Source organism: Lampris incognitus, chromosome 21, assembly GCF_029633865.1.
Source record: "Lampris incognitus isolate fLamInc1 chromosome 21, fLamInc1.hap2, whole genome shotgun sequence".
In the NCBI taxonomy this organism is placed as follows: domain Eukaryota; kingdom Metazoa; phylum Chordata; class Actinopteri; order Lampriformes; family Lampridae; genus Lampris; species Lampris incognitus.
Genome location: NC_079231.1, coordinates 8,557,464 through 8,579,429, shown reverse-complemented (window position 1 = coordinate 8,579,429; position 21,966 = coordinate 8,557,464).

The window sequence follows — 21,966 nt, the reverse complement described above, 5'->3', positions numbered from 1 at the left end:
TGTTCTCCAGTATAGCGCCACATGTTGTCAGCACAATGCTGACAGCCCCAGTCCAAATAGTGCAACAGCAGAATGCGCTGCATCTCCACCATCACCTCCATTACATGCAAACAACTGGAAGGACTTTGAGGCTCGAAGCCATTGTGCCTCAAAGCAGAAGCAAGAAAAAGAAGAATTAGTAAAAATGTTCCTGCCACTCAGCAATGACTGCAGATGGTCATTGACTGCAGCAGTGTGGCAGGAGTGTGGCAGCAGTGTGGCTGTTTGCATGTTTACAGTGTCGGTGAGGCATGAATGGAAATCTGCATCGAAGCTTCAAGAGAACACTTTCTGTCTCGCTCACAACAAGAGCGTGGTTTGCCATGTTTGGCGAAGCTCCTTTTCGTTACACTAGCATGTGTGTGTGCGTGTGTTTACTTTTGGTTTTTGCATGTATGTTGTTATAAAGGACACACGCTCAATATTTGTTTAGTCGGGCTGGCAGCTGCGTCGATTTCATGATAAATATTAGCACTCAAATATGTGAGTAGGACATTTATTGAAAACGATCACTCCAAACATTATTTGTTTGTTCACAAAAGCGTTGCTGCCTCGCTCTCGGTTCTGTGTGTGTGTGTGTGTGTGTGTGTGTGTGTGTGTGTGTGTGAGAAAAGTTTCATTTGCTGCCGAAACAATCCAAATGTAACCAATTCACTCGGCATTTCTGTTTGATTTTCGCCTTTTCGAGAAATGACTGTCAGGTGTGTCAATGTTTGGAAGTGTGTGTGTGTGTGTGTGTGTGTGTGTGTGCTGTGTGTGTAATACAGCCACACCGACACTGGTGAAAACAAACACACATCTCCACGCATAGGCCGCTTTTATAAACTGCGCTGCACTGGATTTTTCGGCCCACCACATTTTTCTACATGGGATTAAAAGGTGGTCAGGCCCTGCCAAGAACCGTGTGTGTGTGTGTGTGTGTGTTGGGGGGGGGGGGGTTGGACTTAGAGACCAAAGTGCCGGAAACGGAGCGAAAAAGTGAAGAGAAAGTGGGGGAGTGAGTGAGAGAGAAAGAGAGAGCGAGAGAGAACCAGTGGGAGGCTGACCTTTAACAAACAGCTGTTCTCTCTCAGGTGCTCTTTATCAGCTTGTCTACCTCCCCGCTCCATGTGTGTGTTTTTTCTCCTTCCTTTACTACTACGGAATTAGTCATTATTTGATCCCATGGGGGTTACAAGTTACAAGCTGGGTAAATACTTTACATTACAGGAAAATAAATGTGTGTACACACACACACACACACACATATATATATACACACACACACACACACACACACACACACACACACACACACAGCTTTAAAACTGCATGTGTGATTTTGCACATATCTGTGCATCTAGTCTGCTGTATCAAACACATGTTGATGAAATCATCCATCCATCCATCCATTATCCAAACTGCTTATCCTGCTCTCAGGGTCGTGGCGATGCTGGAGCCTATCCCAGCAGTCATTGGGCGGCAGGCGGGGAGACACCCTGGACAGGCCGCCAGACCATCACACAGGGCCAACACACACACACAAACATATTCACCCCTAGGGACAATGTAGTACGGCTGATTCACCTGACCAACATGTCTTTGGACTGTGGGAGGAAACCCACGCAGACACGAGGAGAGCATGCAAACTCCACACAGAGGACGACCTAGGATGATCCCCAAGGTTGGACTACCCCGGAGCTCAAACCCAGGACCTTCTTGCTGTGAGGTGACCATGCTAACCGCTGCGCCACTGTGCCGCCCATTTCGGTGAAATCCGTTTTGTCGATATGTGTTTTAAGCTGGATGGACGTCTCTTTATGTGCATCGACTCCATCACTGGCTACCATTTATTTGCCAGAACATTTTTAGGGTGCTTCCCTCTTTCCCTCTCTGTGTCTGTACAACCCAGAGTCTTGGTGGATCCCAAGACTCTGATTCAATAGTTTGCAAAAGGACCTAAAACCTAGAAAAAAGGGACTGTCAGGTTACGCAGCAGGATTTTATTGCAAGTGGGCATTGATTTTGGTGAGATGCTGGTTATACCGAATGAATGTGCTTGTTTCACCTTTTCTCTCCTGTCTTTGCACTCCTCTCCTTCCTGCTTCCTCCCTTCATTACTCATTTTGCCTTCTCTCACTCCTTTAAATCTCGACCTGCTTTTCAGTATGTTATGTTGGATGTCGGCTATGCAGTCCTGTCTAAACACTGCTCTGTATCTTCGTCTTGGCCAGAACCTCCCTGAGAAATGACTTAAAATCTGTGAGGGTCTACCTGCTTAAATAAAGGCTGATTATAGTAACAGCAGTAATAATAATAGTAGTAGTAATAATAATACTATTCTTGTACTTATTTAAACATTCTAAACATGGACGGCACGGTGGTGCGGTGGTTAGCACTGTTGCCTCACAGCAAGAAGGTCCTGGGTTCGAACCCCGGGGTTGTCCAACCTTGGGGGTCATCCTCTATGTGCAGTTTGCATGTTCTCCCCGTGTCTGTGGTGGGTTTTCCCCGGGTGCTCGGGTTTCCCCCACCATCAAAAAGACTTGCATGTTAGGGTTAATACTCCTGTGCCCTTGACCGAGGCAATGGGAGAAGAACTGCAGTTGGTCCCCGGGTGCTGCACGGCGGCTGCCCACTGCTCCTAGCTACACGGCCAGGACGGGTTAAATGCAGAGAAGAGGGTCACTTCAGCGATCATCGAAGTATCTCAAAATTAAAAAAAATTCTATCTCATGCAGTCTTTTCTAATGAATGAAATCGCTGTGATAATAAATCTCTCCACGTTTTGCCAGGGACCCCCTGCAGGTCCCTGGTCCCCACTTCGAGAACTGCTGCACGCAGGGGGAGCTCCGAGGGGGCTGTTTAGATGCAAGGAAAAGACATTAGGTGATGTGAACGCACCTCGTGTCTGCTGAGCTCTCTCCAGGTTGCAGAGGAGCAGGGAGGCGCGGTGGGTGGGGGGTGCGGTGGGATGTTGGTGATTTGGGGGGGGGGGGGCTTTTTCCTGCAAAAGTCTTCAATCTTCTGCAGCCTGAGGGGCTGAGTAGGTGTTTAATTATTAAAGGTGTTTGAACAAAAGGCTATCCTAAGCCTGCTGGAGCCACCAACTGGACATTCTCCTCAGCATTTGATGGATGACTACCTTCAGAAATGGTCTTTCTCTCTCTCTCGCTCTTGCTCTCTTTCTGTGCTGTGTATGCGCTAAATTACCCCAAAAGACTCCCAAAGACCTGCGCTGTCATTTTCTTGTTAAAGAAGGATATCCTTTGCGAACGCGGTGTTTTTGCAGATATCCCGAATTACACGTGGCGGAGAAAAAACATTAATCAACTTCCAACTTCTTGCTGGTCTAAGTAGTTGTTGGGAATTCTTCATGCCGTTGTGCACCTCGGCAATGGCATTTGGAGTCTGTGATATAGCTTCACTACTCTTTAAAATAAGTTTTTTTTTGTTTTTTGTGTGTTTTTTTTCTGAAGAAAACAGCATCCCTGCAATGCTGATGCAAGAGTAGAAGCCATTGTAGAAGTGCTCCCTCTGCACGAGTACTGCACACGGCACGCATCTGCATGATGACTGCCAAGAATTATCTCACAAATGTGACACCACCAGTTTATCAAACTGTACAACACGATAATGTATTTCAACAAACTTGTCTCCATATCATACTCTCAGATAACAGACTGTTTCTGCGGTTGTAAATAAAGTTGTACAACTTCCTGTGGCACTCCTGCAGTGATAATAATAATAACGATCTCTATTTGCATTGCACGTTTCAAAACACGGCGAGAAACACTTTATCTATTTATTTATTTATTTATTTATTGGACTTTCCCCCCCCTTTTCTCCCAGACTGTACCCGGCCAATTACCCCATTCTTCTGAGCCATCCCGGTCGCTGCTCCACCCCCTCTGCCGAGCCGGGGAGGGCTGCAGACTACCACATGCCTCCTCCAATACACGTGGAGTCGCCAGCCGCTTCTTTTCACCTGACAGTGAGGAGTCTCACCAGGGGGACGTAGCACGTGGGAGGATCACACTATTCCCCCCAGTCCCTCCCCCCCCGCATAGGCGCCCCGACTGATCAGAGGAGGCGCTAGTGTAGCGACCAGGACACATACCCACATCCTGCTTCCCACCTGCAGACACGGCCAATTGTGCCTGTAGGGACACCCGACCAAGCCAGAGCTAACATGGGGATTTGAACCAGCGATCCCCGTGTTGGTAGGCAACAGAATAGACCGCACGTCACCCGGACGCCACGAGAAACGCTTTCCAATGGAGTGAACAGACCAAAAGAAAACTGAAACTGTGAAAGAAAACATAGAATTAAACTGAAATCGGCGGATAAAATCAACACACATAAAAGGAGACTGAGAACAAAAACACTAGTAAAAACTAAAAAAGTGGGACAGTTCAGTCCCAAAGAGTAAAGTAATAGTATACTCATAAGTATCGCAAAGTTTAGCTCCCAAAGTCTATTTTCATTACCTATTTAAACTCTTATGACATTGTTGGATGGCTGGAGATGTCCATGTTTGATAGGCTGGGTAGTGCAGTCGGTTGTTTTAGTTAAAACCTGAGGCGTTGTGCTGTTATTATGGGCTACCTATGAAATATGATGTGGTTTGGAGGGACGGCCTTGACATCCTCGCATGGGCAGAGGAGATCCAGAAACCGTAGTGCAGAAGAGGCTGAAACACAAGACAGATGGTGTCAACGTGTAAGAAATACGCCTGAAAGAGCGGACGCTGGACGAGTCTTTATCCTGCAGGTCCACGAGGAAATTAACTCGCTGTTTGAACCAGCGGCTAATAACAGGGTAGGGGGAAGATCTCCGGAGACAAACTTCTGCTGTGGTTTCTGGACTTTGGGCTCCATCAGATGTTTCCACACATTAAAAAGACATCGAAAAGCCCGTGAAACCGAGCCGCGGCGAGCCAATACCTGCTCGGTCAGTAAAATACCCGCCAGGTCGGAAAAAATGCATTACCAAACACTCAAGACACGTTTTGGTCAGGATGGGGAGGCTTGCGTTTCCTTATTCTTCCTTTTATACTTTCTTCACTCCATTTCATCATTTGCTTACTTTTAAATTTATGTCTAGCTTCTCTTTTGACGACGTTTGGTTGTGTTGACTTCTTTTATCATTACCTACTTTCAGCTGTGCACTTGAGCGCTGCATTTTCATGTATGAAAGGTGCTATGTGAATGAAGTACTGATCTACTGATCAGTGTCAGCCATTCAGTGATCTGTTGTGCTTACGAGGTTTTGATAGAAAGACTTGCAGCGGGCATCCGGGCAGCGTGGCAGTCTATTCCGTTGCCTACCAACACAGGGATCGGCGGTTCGAAACCCCGGGTTACCTCCAGCTTGGTCGGACATCCCTACAGACACAATTGGCCGTGTCTGCGGGTGGGAAGCCGGGTGTGGGTATGTGTCCTGGTCGCTGCACTAGCGCCTCCTCTGGTCGATCGAGGTGCCTGTTCAGGGAATAGCGTGATCCTCCCGCGCGCTAAGTCCCCCTGGTGAAACTCCTCACTTGTCAGGTGAAAAGAAGCGGCTGGCGACTCCACATACATGGGAGGAGGCATGTGGTAGTCTGCAGCCCTCCCCGGACTGGCAGAGGGGGTGGAGCCACAACTGGGATGGCTCAGAGAGTGGGGTAATTGGCCGGATACAATTTGGGAGAAAAGGGGGGGGGATTCCCCCCCCCCCTGAAAAAAAAGAAAAAGAAAGAAAGCCTTGCAGCATGCCCGGCAAAACAGGAAGACAGAACAGCAGGGTGGGTGCATCCTGACATGGTGAGCAGCTTGATTGTGTTAACTATGTCCTCAGACTGCAGAGTCTGACTGGTTTGTGAATGACGTGTGTGGACAGGCCTGGCAACGGACCGGAGACCTGCACAAGGGCATCGGCCTTCTATGCGCAATGTATGCTGGGTAGTTTACCCAGAGTGCATTTGGTACAAGTTGGTATAGAGTTTAACTTAGTAAAGGCAATCAATAAACGACATAATGACATTTACATATGCTATAAGATACTATATTACTATGCTATAACACACTATATTACCACAACATCCTGTCATGTCAGGCCAGAACTGCAGGGACTTCAGTCTCTTGCTCATCTCTGAAAGAGGACGTGGAAGAGCTTTAAATTGTCAAATACAAAAGGAGGTATATAATATACCTCATACTTTTAACAGGAAGTCCTTTCATTCTACGACACGATCAGTGCTCCTACATCCTTACAGCGAGGTGTGTGAAACATCTCGTATCTGGAAGTAAAACGTAAGAGGAGGCGTTTTATACAAAGACCAGATATGAAATATATGACTGTAAATCAACATTATGTGAGCTGAGCCAACTGGAAAGCACAAAAGTGCAGATCATGGACACGTTCTGCATGTCACAGACCCGGTTCACGTGGGTTCTTGATGTGTGCTGAAGAGACATTAAGACACGACAACTGATTCATAAATCTCATTTGAGTCTTTGCAGCTTTGGGTTTACAGACAAAAAAGGTCGGAGCTAGTTTGAATTTGCTGGCTCGGCCCCCCCTGGTTTTCGAAAATCCTGGCCTGATGTACTCGGGTGTACAAAATCATCCTTTAGCTGTCCATTAAGCACTTTTTGACACGTGATTTTGAAATGAGTCATGAAGGGTCTTCTTTGTTTCAGCGGCACAGAACCGTGTCGCACCTTCAGCACCTCGAGCGGCTGCGCCTGCCTCCGCCTGCAGCTTTTAAGTGTGTACTTAGGACGTGTCTCCTGGCCTTGTTGATGCCGCGCCCGGCCAGCCACCGCCCCCCCCCCGTTAATCGACTCCGGAAAAAGCGTAGGTGAAAAACTTGAGCGCTGACCCCCGTGACACCGACTCTCGCACCACAACTGTGAGCCTCCGGAGAAAACCTAGCATCAAATTACCTCTGAGGGTGGCGCTACCCTGGACCTGTGCTCTCTCCTCTGTACGTTTCCGAGTGTGTGTTTGTGTGTCCATGTGAGTGTGTGAGTTCAGGGAGGTACACACTTGCCCTGACCACGGGCTGACTGCACGCCCTGCGCCCCCGGCGTCAGTGTCAGGGAGAGGTGAATCGGACTATCTCTACTCGCAAATCTATCCCGGGGGAAACCGGAGTCCTCTCACCAACCTAACCCCACCCTCCCGCTCTCCACCTCCGCTCTCCCACCTCCTGCCAAACATCCTTTTAGAGGGGGTCCATCGGCCATTACGCCCCCCCGCCTCTCCCCACCCTCCCCCCACCTCTATCGCCACTCCGGCGGGGCGATGTCCGAGGGGAGGAGAGGTGCAACCATGTCACTAATCTCTCTCTCTGAGTCGCTCTGAGCGCCTCGTCTCACCTCCTGCCACTTCTCTCCAAGGACGACGACCTCCACTGTCACACCGTTGGCACACACTCAAGGTGACACAGAGTTTAGCTGTGTCCGTCCAAACCGGCAGGGCCTTAAACCTGGACTACCAGCGAATGCGAATTACAGGCCTTGCTTAGGGGAAAATTTAGGCAGGAATTAAGGGATAACGTGTATTTTAAGAGGGGAAATCCTCCGAGTTTCCTTCTATAATGGAGCGCCGACCTCACAGAAGAGGGGAATTGGAACCAGATGTTCTTCCGTGCACCGTGAAAAGTGCCAGCTCTATTCTTTTCCTTTTCCCCCCCGCTTCTTCCCGAAATTCAAAATCATGACGTTCTGTCATCGTACCGGCTTTCTGTGTGTGCATGTGTGTTTGTGTGTACACTTGTGCATCCGAGGCATAAAATCAGATTAGCCAGATTAAATCTCAGAAGAGGCAAATTATTCGCTTTTCCCTTTGCATTTTGTCGCATGACAACGAGCGGTGTGCAGTGGCTAAAAAGTGCTTTGCATGGACTCTTGGGAGAGCGAGCGAGCGAGACAGAGAGAGAGAGAGGGAGTGAGAAAGAGAGAGAGAGAGAGAGAGAGAAAGAGAGAGAGACAGGAGCGGGATGAAAGGGAAACACTAATAATGTCTCACATGTGTACTGGTAAATTGTCTGCTAGTACCGGCGATCAACACGCTCACTGGTCGGGAACTTGGTGGCGGCCTCCTAATAAGCGCCATGCACTATTTATGATCATACAGCCTGGGCAGGGAGGGTGAGCGCTGTCAAAATACAAAAAAATATGTCAATCTTCGCTCCCTACTGTTGCCTGCGCCCGTTGCCTGTCTGTTAGCCGAATTTTTTTTTTCATGTTTGCTTATGATGTACAAAGGCAGGACAAATCAGAAATCACATCAACCCCGCAGATTTCTTCAAGTTTTACACGGCTGAAAAGGGGCGAGTGCCGTTCAAAGGGAATATCAAAGTTGAGAAACATACCAGCGTATGTTTTGGTGAAAAGTAAATATTTTGTCCGTACAGCTTTTGAGAAAGTACATGCATGCTGAAAGCCCATATATATATATATATATATATATATATATATATATATATACACATACACATACACACACACACATATATATATATATATATATATATATATATATATATATATATAAAATATACAGTATGTGTTGGTGCAGCAGTTGGCAGCAAGGTGTAGAAACAGAGTTAGGTAGAAAAAAAACGAGGCCAAGCTCGGCTGTTAATACTTCATAGGACATTGAAAATTCTCTCTGAATTTCTCCAACTTCTCCCCGCTCTGTGCAATTATGCATGTTTATTCATGCTGATGGCGGCTGACGGAGACGCGTGGTCGCACGACTGATGGGAGTGACAGTCCACTTCCTGAAACACAAATACCCAACATGGCTGCGAGTCGGCCCATTTTAGGCCCGCACCAATTAAAACCCGCAGTTTAATATCGGAAATATTCTTAATATTTCCCGGGTCTCTTCGGAGAATATTCAAAGACGAGGGAGGAATATTATCTACAGGATTAAAAAAAGAAAAGAAAAGAAAAAAAAGAAAGGCTTTAAGTCTATGCAGCGACAAAAGAAACCCGTTGATTAGTTGCTTTGGGCCCTGAAACCTTCTTCTGCCACTTCTAACAACTAGTCCACTCTTTTCTTTCAACCCTTCCCAATAAACCCACCAGTCACCAGAGGAATACCGGGCCGGGCTGCAGAGATGCAGGGTTTAAGATATCAGCACTGTCTCTTTAAAACTGGCCACGTTCAATAGGTCAGATAGCCGGCAATTTAAAGAACGAAAACCAGTCTCGTCTCCCAGTTGATGGCGTTGAATTTCACCTGTTGGTTTTACTTTTAGCATTGTGCAACTAGAACTGTGCTTTATATGTCACTGGGTCGAGAAAACGAGTCTCATTCCAAAGTGACGCACGTTCACCAGGAAAACACAGACACCGTCGCGTGCAGGTCTGTCTGCTACAGTGGCTGCAGATAGAGAGAGGGCGGGGGAGAGAGGGAGGGAGAGAGCGAGAGGGAGGGAGAGATAGAGAGATAGTGAGAGAGAAAGAGAGCGAGAGAGGGAGAGTGAGAGATAGAGAGAGGGAGGGAGAGAGAGAGCGAGAGAGAGAGACAGAGAGAGAGGGGGGAGAGTGAGAGAGAGTGAGGGACAGAGAGAAAGAGAGAGAGAGAAAGAGAGACCATGACCACAAGAGAGAACAAACGAGAGAACATGCAAGACAGAAGGTAAAGGAAAGTGGAGAACATTACCAGTTATGTAACAGGTTACTGAAATGCATTGTGGGAGACAAGGATAGAGAGCGAGAGGAATTGTGTGTGTGTGTGTGTTGAGTATGTGTGTGTTGGGTATGTCGGCTTGCGGAGCATAATAAAAATCAGCCCACACCAATATGGCTGCGACAGCTGAGCACCCGCAGGTCATTACCTCCTGTGTCAGGTTTGTAGCCGCGGTGTGTAATGTGAACGTCCCCGGCCCTGGCCGGGAAAACTTCGCTCTGTTAAATCAACTCTAAATAATGACTTGTACAAGAGAGAGAGAGAGAGGAGGGGGGGGGGACTTATTTTCCCCTACTGACCTCCAGCCAGCAGCGACACAGCCTGTGGCCCAGCGTCTGTACCACATTATACCACATTATGAGAAGCCCGACAGAACATTTGCAGCCTGGTCCTTCAATGCAGAAGCAGTGATGGTGTGATAGCTTGGGAGCTAGTTAGTGATCTTTATTTATATTTATTGTTTTTGTTTCTGATGTAGCTACCCTCATTTGTAGAAAATATTGCATTAAAAAAAGAAAAGGAAGCTTTGTTAGCATTGTCTGAAGGTGCCTATGCTGATGGTCAGTCATGTTATTTTCACCAAATATCACAGCAACCAGCAAAGAACAGTTGCCCTTCTAGAATGTTCTGTACAGATATCGTATGGTGCATATGCATCTTTCTTGTTTATATCTAATTTCCTCTCATATAAAGCACACGGCATCACATCTTTACATGAAATGTGCAATATAAATCAGGTTGGATTGATTTACTGATTTATTGATACATGATGTTCAATTAATTAATCTATGTACATTAAGCTAATCCATTGCTAAACTTCAACTGCATTCTACAACTGCAACCCTAAATGCATACCACACTGCTTTAATGAAATGACTAGTGTCTCCTGTCTATATGTAGTGATATGTATAGTCTCCTGTCTAATGATATGTATAGTGTACTGTCTATATATGTACTGATATGTATAGTCTCCTGTCTATATGTAGTGATATGTACAGTCTCCTGTCTATATGTAGTGATATGTACAGTCTCCTGTCTATATGTACTGATATGTATAGTTTACTGTCTATATGTAGTGATATGTAGAGTCTACTGTCTATATGTAGTGATATGTATAGTTTGCTGTCTATATGTAGGGTTATATATAGTCTACTGTCTATATTTAGTGATATGTATAGTATACTGTCTATATGTAGTGCTATGTAGCCTACTGTCTATAGTATGTAGTGATATGTACAGTCAACTGTCTATATGTAGTGATATGTATAGTTTACTGTCTATCGGTAGTGTTATGTATAGTCTACTGTCAATATGTAGTGATATGTATAGTCTACTGTCTATATGTAGTGCTATGTATTCTACTGTCTATATGTAGTGATATGTATAGTCTACTGTCTATATGTAGTGCTATGTAGTCTACTGTCTATATGTAGTGATATGTATAGTCTACTGACTATATGTAGTGATATGTACAGTCTCCTGTCTAATGATATATATAGTCTACTGTCTATATGTAGTGATATGTATAGTCTACTGTCTATATGTAGTGATATGTAGTCTCCTGTCTATATTTAGTGATATGTATAGTCTCCTGTCTATATGTAATGACATGTACAGTCTCCTGTCTATATGTAGTTTTATGTATAGTCTCCTGTCTATATGTAGTGATATGTACAGTCTCCTGTCTACATGTAGTGATATGTACAGTCTACTGTCTATATGTAGACATATGTACAGTCTCCTGTCTGTATGTAGTGATATGTACAGTCTACTGTCTATATGTAGTGTTATATATAGTCTACTGTCTATATTTAGTGATATGTATAGTCGACTGTCTATATGTGGTGATATGGAGTCTACTGTATATGTAGTGATATGTAGTCTACTGTCTATATGTAGTGATATGTAGAGTCTACTGTCTATATTTAGTGATATGTACAGTCTACTGTCTATATGTAGTGCTATGTAGTCTACTGTCTATATGTAGTGATATGTACAGTCAACTGTCTATATGTAGTGATATGTACAGTCTACTGTCTATATTTGGTGATATGTATAGTCTACTGTCTATATGTAGTGCTATGTAGTCTACTGTCTATATTTGGTGATATGTACAGTCTACTGTCTATATGTAGTGATATGTACAGTCTACTGTCTATATGTAGTGCTATGTAGTCTACTGTCTATATGTAGTGATATGTACAGTCAACTGTCTATATGTAGTGATATGTACAGTCTACTGTCTATATTTGGTGATATGTATAGTCTACTGTCTATATGTAGTGCTATGTAGTCTACTGTCTATATTTGGTGATATGTACAGTCTACTGTCTATATGTAGTGATATGTATAGTCTACTCGAGGTGTCGCCAAACGGTGTGCCATGAGGCAAATCCAGGTGTGCCACTGGATTTTGTAACAACCACACATTATTATTGCAATATACAACTATACAAGAAATCATGAATACACTTTTAATTTACTATATCAATACGTTTATGCACTCATTTCCCAATACAGAAGCAAATTCTATACCCTAAAAATAAATTCTTTTAAAAAAACATTCCGTAGTTGCCGGATGGTGGGAATTATTATAGTGTGACACATCAAAGACCCTGATTGACATCTTATTTTTTCCCCCCATCTGCACTCCCCACCCAAGAACCCTGCCTCTGATTGGCTAGTACTCGTTACCCCCGTTAGCCAATCAGAGGCAGAGTTGGGGAGGGGTCTTCCTGTAGTGCGGGTGGGGAAAAAAAAACCCATCTGATTTACAGCCGATGTATTGGAGGATAACAACACTAAAACGAGAAATCTATGAGGGGGAAAATAGATCACTTTCTCATGCGCTGCAAACCACAACTAGTTTGTCAAAATTTCTCTGGCGTTAGTAAGTCAACTTTTCTCTGGCGTTAGTAAGTAAAAAATAAACATTTACAGAGTGATGAGAGTGATAACACGTGTTATAGAGGCTATTGTGCACAGATGTGAATACCGGTGTGCCTTGAGATTTTGGCTTGCTCTTTAGTGTGCCTCGGACACAAAAAGTTTGAAAACCACTGGTCGACTGTCTATATGTAGTGATATGTATCGTCTACTATCTATGTAGTGATGAATACAGTTTTTTGACTTACAGTTATGGTGTTTCACGGGAATTATGTGTACTCTACTGTCTACATGAGGTGATGTACCACATTGAGAGTAATAGGTTGGCTGCGGTGACTATCTTTTCCCCGTTATGTGTGAGTGATTATTGTGAGCCTCTGTAAGTTAATGTTATGTCCCTATGCTAAAGTCAGCACAACAAGTGCTTAAAGTGAACGTAAAGTACTGATAACAGATGGCTCCACCTAGGAAACAGTCCCATGGGGAAAAGAGGAAAGAAAAATGATAGAAGTGGAATGATAACAACTTGTAAACACAGTTGCTCTCGAGGCCGAGTTAATGAACGTGTGAGGGCAGAGAAGAAAGAGAGCGAGACAGAGAGAGAGAGCGAGAGAGAGAGAGGGCCTTTTTCCCCCAAATATCCACTCCCACATAGGTCAATGGACTTTTGGCTCTGTCCAGGCCCTCGGGGGGGAGGGATGGGGGGGCACACAGACTAAATGCCTCTGGATCTGAGGAAGGAATTTGACAGGGCATGGGAATCGCAGTGTCACGGCAGCAACCAGAGAGAGAGAGCTCGTAAAATGCTGCTTTGTCTGACAGGTCTGCTAACATTTTCAACTGGATAAAACTGCATCCACCCTAATGTAGTCCCTATCTGAATCTCAGGGGTGTGTGGGGATGTGTGTGTGTGAGAGAGAGAGGGAGAGAGAGAGAGAGAGAGAGAGAGAGAGAGAGAGAGATGTTGGTGGTGTGGGGGCAGTAATCATTTATTTATGTTTTTGAGACTAAATCTGGGTCATCAGACCACCCCCTCCCCCTCCACAACAGTCACCACCTCCACCCCTCCACCTCCAACCCCCTCTGGATCTCTCCATTCCCCGGGAATGGGGGGGGGGGCTAACAACCAACGAAGATAACAACAGCGCGATGCTGTTGTAATTTATTTCAATTACTGCCGGGGCTGAAAGATGACAGGGCTCTTTTTTCTATCAGACAGCGAGGAGGGTGCAACCGACTCCTACGGACAGCGGTAGGGGGCTGAGAACAGCAGCAAAATTAAGTCAAAAGAAATGGCAGGACCACTATCCTGAGCTTTGAGAAAAGTTTTAAAGAGTCAAAGTTTCAAGGTAAAAAAACAAAAAGAGGCTCATCTGAAGCGGCGGCGGCGGCCCTGCGTGTCACCAGATTAAAGCGTTGATGAAGATCAAAGCGCTGCAATTATTCATGAAGTTTGTCTGCAGTTACAGTGCAACCAGTCACCATGTTACAATGAGACAAATTAGCCTTGTGTGAAACCACACAGGTTGTTTCAACTTAGAATAAAGGGAAATTATCCTTCCATCCCGGAGAGGAGATTTTTTTTTATTCATCTTCAGCAAAGTGAGATTTCAGATTTCAAGAAAAGAAAATGCACCAGTTGTGATGGAAAGGTTCTGCAGCGTCTGCAGACTCCTTCATGGCGATAACACTTCCACTTCGGTAGTGGGAAGATGGCGGCGCGAACTTACGTTTGCAGCGGCCTCACTCAGTACTGTGCATGCAGCGTCTTTGTCCACTTCTGCGTCTACGTTTGTTTTGTCTTCATTTGAGGGCTGGGACAGTTGGCGCAGGATTCGGCTGGGGGAGCCTGGTCCGCTGCATCCGGCGGGCCCTGGGGCCACGGCCCTGTGGGAGCTGTGCCCAAGGAGGAGACACTGAGGGCGGTCTGACAGGATGCGGAAGCGGGGCAGGCTAAGCTAACTGCTAACCCATGCAGACCGGCAGCTCCAACAGTCATCCTGGCTGGCGTTCGTTCTCTGGACGGTGGAAGTTTTGGACCGTGTTGCACTGAGTGGACTGTGTTGTTAACTGTTCACTAATCGATTAACACCACCATGCTAATGATCTATAAGCACTTAATGAACACATAAGACAAGTCCACCACTTGTAAACAAGCAACTAACACGGTCTGGTTCAACTTTAAAGGGGATTTCACCGATAAACTGATTTTTTAAACTGAATGAAACCACTGCTTGGATTAGGTGACGGTGGGGAGAAAAACAACAACTACAAAACTCAATATCCTGGGAGTTCACAAATAATTTTGCAGTCATTAGTTTGCAATTATAGCACAACTATCTGCCAGCTTTGCAATTATCACTGCGAATATGCAAATGGGGACTGATTTCACGGCCCGATTTAGGATAAACAATACAGGAAGGAAGCGTCGCGTGTGTCGGTTTGAAGTGGAAAAGGCAAAAAGAGATAGATGGTGCTTCAGAATGGAAAAAACGGGAAAACGGATGGTCTTGATATGTGCTCCGTACATATGGGGGGGTGTTAATTAACAAAGCGTTAATTGAATACAAGTTCCATAATTGTTGTATAACCAGCACAAACACCGCTTTCCTCAAATGTGGTTAATACATTTTTTTGTTGCACCTATTAGAGATGCTTGTCTCTAAGTTAATTTCATTATGCTAATCAGCCTCTCATCCGCACACAACCTAGGCTTTGATCCATGCTCGTTGTCGTGATCTTCAAAGACAACATCACCACTTACTTTAAATGAATTTTACATTTTTTTCTTCTAAATAAAAATTGAGAATCTCATGGAAATGAAGGGGGGTTGGAAGTAATTAATTTTTCATGATGCGTCTCGGTGTTTTTTCGACGGGGGGACGGCAGGGCAGGGGGCGGGGGCAGTCAGCGGCACAAGCTGGATTTCACCATTTTAATAGGAAAACATGGACACGAAGGGAGGAGAGCGAGAGCGAGAGAGAGAGTGTGTGTGTGTGGTTGAGGGGGTGGGGGGATTCGGTGGTGGAAATGGTTTCAGATGCAGAAAGATTAAAGAAGCTGTGAATCCAAGTCTTAATTTGGACTGATAAACTTTAGTGTTTAATATGCTCTTTTGTGTTCCCAGTGTGAAATCTCACCGCACTGAACGCCGACAGAGGCAAAAGAAAAAAAAAAGAAGAAAGTGAAGAGGACAAAAAAGAAGAAAGTGAGGACAGAAAAAAGAAGAAAGTGAATCAGAAAAGGAGAGAAAACTCCTTTTCTGATTCACTTTCTTCTTTTTCCTTGTCTTCCTCTTCTTCTCTCTCTCTCTTTCCGTCTTCCCTCCATCACTCCCACGTCTTGACGCTCCTTGTGGTGAGCACTTCCTGTCCCCGGAGAGTCCGGATCGCCGTAAGGTAGCTCCCTACTTCTGGAAGGGGTGGGGGTGGAGGAGGAGGAAAGGGGGGGGGGTTGGACGTGGACTGAGCGTGAGGGGAAAACCACCCGTGCACACGCCTGCATTATTAAAAACGGACAGCACTTGAATCAAAGGCCTGGACTCTATCTTAAAAAGCCGGCCTGGGGCGCTGCGACTGATCAGAGACCAGAAGGGGAACCAGACCTCTGTCGGTAAGCTCTGTTTGTTTCTCTTGTGGCGCTCCTTCCTCTTCTACTCGTCCTGCTCGCAGACGGTGCCGAGCACACAAACCCGCCCCTGATACGTTTGGAGGACCGATTTGGACGCGGGCGAGATGGCGGAGGTGCTCCTGTGCCGGGACACTTCCTGTCACCTTCACCAGCAGCTCCACCCTTGTCAGCACGGTATGCTGCAGGTATCCAATTCCAAATAACAGCAATTCGATCTTGCAAAGGTAAAACTGTAAATTTCTGAGCATCCTGGAAACTCGACTTGATAAATCCCCTGTCTCCCGTCTATAAATCTGTCCAGCGTCACCATTCTATTCAATTAAGAAAAAAAGTAATAATCTTATAAATAAAACTGTAAATTACTGAGTCGTAAAGGCTTTTGTTTATAAAGGAAGCAGCACAGCCCATTTCAGAGGAGTGGATTTATGACCATTGTGTCACCAGTTTGAATATTTGGATGTGGGTGAAGGTGAATGTAAGACATCATGTGTGCCTTTGAGCAAGGCAGTGGCTGAACCCTATAGCTGCTATTGTGGCTGCTTCGAGTCCCACAGTAGGCGACGTCGCAGGAAATTGGTCATAACATGAAGGACAAATGATCGTAAACAATACAATCAAGACGACCATTAGCGTCCGGGTGGCGTGGCAGTCTATTCGTTGTCTACCAACACAGGGATCGCTGGTTCGAATCCCTGTGTCACCTTCGGCTTGGTCGGGCGTCCCTACAAACACAATTAGCCGTGTCTACAGGTGGGAAGCCGGATGTGGGTATGTGTTCTGGTCATTACACTAGCGTCTCCTCTGGTTGGTTGGGGCGCCTGTTCAGGGGGGAGGGGGAACTGGGGGGAATAGCGTGAGCCTCCCACATGCCCTGTCCTCCTGGTGAAACTCCTCAAGGTCAGGTGAAAAGAAGCAGCTGGTGACTCTACATGTATCAGAGGAGACATGTGGTAGTCTGCAGCCCCCCCCGGATCGGCAGAGGGGACGGAGCAGCGACCGGGACGGCTCGGAAGAGTGGGGTGACTGGCAGAAAAAGGGGGGGGAAGGGAATCCCCAAAACAAGAACAAAAAAGAAATATCTTCCAACAGCTAAGTGGTACTCTATCACATCGCGTTATCTCGTCTCCATCCAGCACATACTTTTTAGAAACGCTAACTCTGGGCTGTAGAGAAAGGTGAGAGAAACAGGTCTCACTAGTTGACATGGAAATTAAGCTCCGACTCTGACAGCTCGTAATTTCTGTTCCTTTTTTTTGTTTTTTTTTGTTCTTGCTTCTTGTTTCTTGTTTTGTTTTGGCTCTGTGACATCAGACTACCTTAAAACCTCCGGTATCACATCACTAACTGGGGCACTGTGACACTTATGAAAACTTCCGAGCAGCACATCTTCCTTCCTCCCATCCTTCCTTCCTTCCACCCATCTTTCCTCCCATCCTTCTTTCTGTCTTTCCACGGAAAACAGTTGGTTAAGTTACCTTTGCCGGTGTAGAAATGGTGTCCAGTATTGATGATATGTTAGCTCAGGTAAAGGGTGAGGGGCGCTGCAACCATGACCTCCACTGTGCTGCTGAAAACAAGTGCACACTCTGAGACAAGCGAGTTACCAGATAGGCCCAAACCACTGAAGACCCAGAAGGACCCAGAAGGAGGAGTCATACTCGACCTCGAGTGACCGCCAATGACGATGATGATGGCTCAGGTATAAGGCATGTAGACCTGAATTGGAGGATTTTTTTTCTTTAAACACTGGCAAGTCAATGACAAGGTCGCCTCACAGCAGGAAGGTCCTGGGTTCGAGCCCCGGGGTAGTCCAACCTTGGGGGTCGTCGCGGGTTGTCCTCTGTGTTGAGTTTGCATGTTCTCCCCGTGTCTGCGTGGTTTTCCTCCGGGTGCTCCGGTTTCCTCCCACAGTCCAAAGACATGGTGAATCGGCCATACTAAATTGTCCCTAGGTGTGAATGTGTGTGTATATGTGTGTCCTGTGATTGACTGGCAACCTGTCCAGGGTGTCTCCCCACCTGCCGCCTAGCTACTGCTGGGATGGACTCCAGCATCCCCGCGACCCTGAGGCCAGGATAAGTGGTTTGGATAATGGATGGATGGATGGATGGATGGAATGACACAAGTTAAACTGTATTAGCTAAAATGATCTTGCCCAATATGTGGATTAAATTTTTTAATTATTCTGAAAAACAAACAAATACACAGATAAATAAATATTTTAGAGGTCAGCGGGGTACTTTAACTGTACATGAGGGCTCTCAGGAGCTTTTTGATCTCCACACTCAGTCAGATATGTACAACTGTCCATCTAAATCCAGGAAGGTTTTTGCAATTTATCCCATCCTGTCTCACAGTGTCCTTGTTTCTGGATAATTTAACATAGGTGAACTTGACAGATTGAGCTTACCTACTAAATCCGGTATTAAAAACATTAAAAAAAAAAAAAAAAAGGAAAAGAAAAAGCCTCTTACATGCCAAAAATCAAATCTGTCCTGCCTATTTCAGAGCTCGGGCACCGGGCCAAATCCACCCAGGTAACGCAGGGCAGTAGCTGACGGCACAAATCTACCACCGGCTGTGTCTGGGATACCAAAGCCATAATTTTGCATCATCTATCATTTGCAAAACATACTGTGGCATGTGAAGTAATTAATTAGGAAGACAAATACGGGGAGAGACGGGGGTTTGCTGTCGATGGGAGCTGTGTTTTGATGGATTGGCCAGCCGGGTATCTGGGGTTGAAATGGAGCTTTTGGGCTTAAACACGTTGATTTGGAGGGAGGGATAAGCTCTCTCTCTAATTCCCTTGGTTGCCACTACCTCTCTCTCTCTCTCTCTCTCTCACTCTGAATGTGTCTCACCCTCGCTCCTTCCATCTGTGTCTTTCCTTCTCTGTCTGTCCGTTACTCCCTGTCTAACTTTCTCTCTCTCTGTCTCTCTCTCTCTCTCTCACTCTCATTCAACAGATTACAAATTCACTCATCTGTTCTCTGCCTTCTGAATTAAATGGTCAGACTTCCTCAGAACAGAGCAGGCGTTTGAGTTATTCTGCGCACATGATGTAAATCAGCTGTGTGCATCAACAAGCTGTGTATCAATCCAGACATCATATTAAAAGCAATATAATGGGTATATATATATATATATATATATATATATGTGTGTGTGTGTGTGTGTAACACACACACACACACACACACACACGGATTGTAAGCGGCATGGTGGTGCAGTGGTTAGCATGGTTGCCTAACATGCAAGAAGATCCTGGGTTTGAGCCCCGGGGTAGTCCAACCTTGGGGGTCATCCTCTGTGTAGAGTTTGCATGTTCTCCCCGTGTCTGTGTGGGTTTCCTCCAGGGGCTCCGGTTTCCTCCCACAGTTCAAAGACATGTAGGTCAGGTGAATCGGCCGTACTACATTGCCCCTAGGTGTGAATGTGTGTGTGTGTCGGCCCTGTGATGGCCTGGCGGCCTGTCCAGGGTGTCTCCCCACCTGCCGCCCAATGACTGCTGGGATAGGCTCCAGCATCCCCGTGGCCCTAAGCAGGAGAAGCGGTTGGGATAACGGATGGATGAATGGATTGCAAGCATGCAGGGTGAACAAAATATTTTTATGATGAAATATTTTGATGATGATGAAGAACAAGAAGACGATGACGACGATTAAGAGGATTAAGTAATACTGACTTGGTGACAAACTGACAACTTTCGTTAAAAATGCTCCACGTTCCTGGCTTTAAAAACCTTTGACCCAACGGTAAATAAACCACAGCATACGCCGTTTTGTTACTCAACTTTTCCACCACTCTTTAGCAGTGACCTCCTCGGTGAAGTTTCAATGTTTAAAATGACACGTAAGACACAATAAAAGAACAGATAATAAAGTAAAATCAGAATAAATTAAGGTAGAATATGAGACAGAGGACAGTAGGACACACTTCTTTTCCTTTATCTTGTTGTGTAAATGTTTGACTGAGACAAAATCCTCATATGAGAACACAGTACCTGGCTTGTAGAATTGACTCTGATTAAACAAAACAAAACAAAGTTTCTGTGCGTTAAAAACAATCTACTGATAAAAAGCACCGTAGAAATAGTAACTTAGATGTGTAATCACTGTTAACATCATGCTTAGACTGACCTGAGCCACACAAGCTGTGCTTTGCCGTATTCCAACAGGTGCCAATAGGACCCGGTGTGTGTGGATTCGGTGCCAGCTGGCTCGGATGATGGACGACCGACCGCCGGCCTCCACCAGGTCCACAACAGGAGCTGACGACCGACGAAGGATCAGTGGGGAAAACTGCGTAAGAGGAGAACGGTGATCTGAGAACCAGAAAAAAACTGATTGAGTTTCAAAGAGCTGGAGGAGGAGGCAGCCTGCCAAGAAAGGTTCCTGTGTACCTTCAAAATGGCACGCGGTAAGTTTAATCAGAGCTATATTGAAATGGTGATTTCCTTCTTGAACAGGCGTGCACATTGTCTGTGTGCACGTGCACACACACACACACACACACACACACACACACACACACGTGCACAGGCCCACAAACTGAAGCATTTGTGCAGGTGTGCAGATATGAACATGCAGGTGCATTCATTTATCATTCATGCACACTCCCAAACATGCACATTCATCTACAGACACAGACACACACAAACATTCACAGACAAATAAGCTTACTTACACATGCACACATACATATTTGTTTTTAGACCTTGAATTTAGGTCATGTGACAATAATAAATGATCAGAATTATCACGTGATGGGTTCAAGGAGGTGAATAATGTACGCTGACTGCTGGCACTGCATCACATAACATCTGTTACAACAGTTATTATGTTTTAGTCTTAGTTTGTTCTGCTACTCTGAAAATGCTGCGTGCACATCCTGCTACCTATGTATTCAGCGTCCCACCAAGAAAAAGTTCTCGTTTCTGCAAACATAACCCCCCCCCTTTTTTTTTTCTCCCCAATTGTATCTTGCCAATTACCCTATTTTCCAAGCCATCCCAGCTGCTGCTCCACCCCCTCTGCCGATCCAGGGAGGGCTGCAGACTACCACATGCCTCCTCCGATACATGAAACAATCTAACTGCCCTGTGTCCATACAAGCTTTCTGTTTAACAGGGAGGTGCTGGGCAAGAGAGGGAAGCTCCAGAATGTGAAGGTGTGTGTCTGTCTCACAACCATCACCGCGTGTCTCGCTCTCACACTTGCCTCCATGCACATTGACGAGACGGCGCGGTGCTTGAACTTTTATCAGCTGTGAGGATTAACAAGCGTGCACGGCGTGGTGGGGCCGATGCACCTGACTGCCCCCTCCTCCTCCCCGGCTGGAGGATAACACCTCCCCGGGCAGTGCTCCAGTGAACCCAGCCCTCAATTTGCTTGGATTTTGAAGTCCTGAGTTACGGCTTACTAACCGGGTCTAACAGCTGGTACGAGGAGGCTTCTGCTGCTTTTTTAATTATATGAATTAAAGATGACCGCGAGTCACTTTCCCCGGGCCCTTCTTGGTCACAGCAGCGCTATTGCAGCGTGGGAGTCAAGCGCATTCAACTAAAGGTGAACGGATTCTGTTCTGCTTTACAAGTGGGTCACGGACCCCTCTGGCTTCTTATCAGTGCACACTCGTGCAGTCTGGCACTGATAGGGTGTCATTCTTGGAGTGGACACAGAAATGACACAGAACTGATACAGAACTAATGTGTGACCGGTACAGAAATACTGGGCTGCC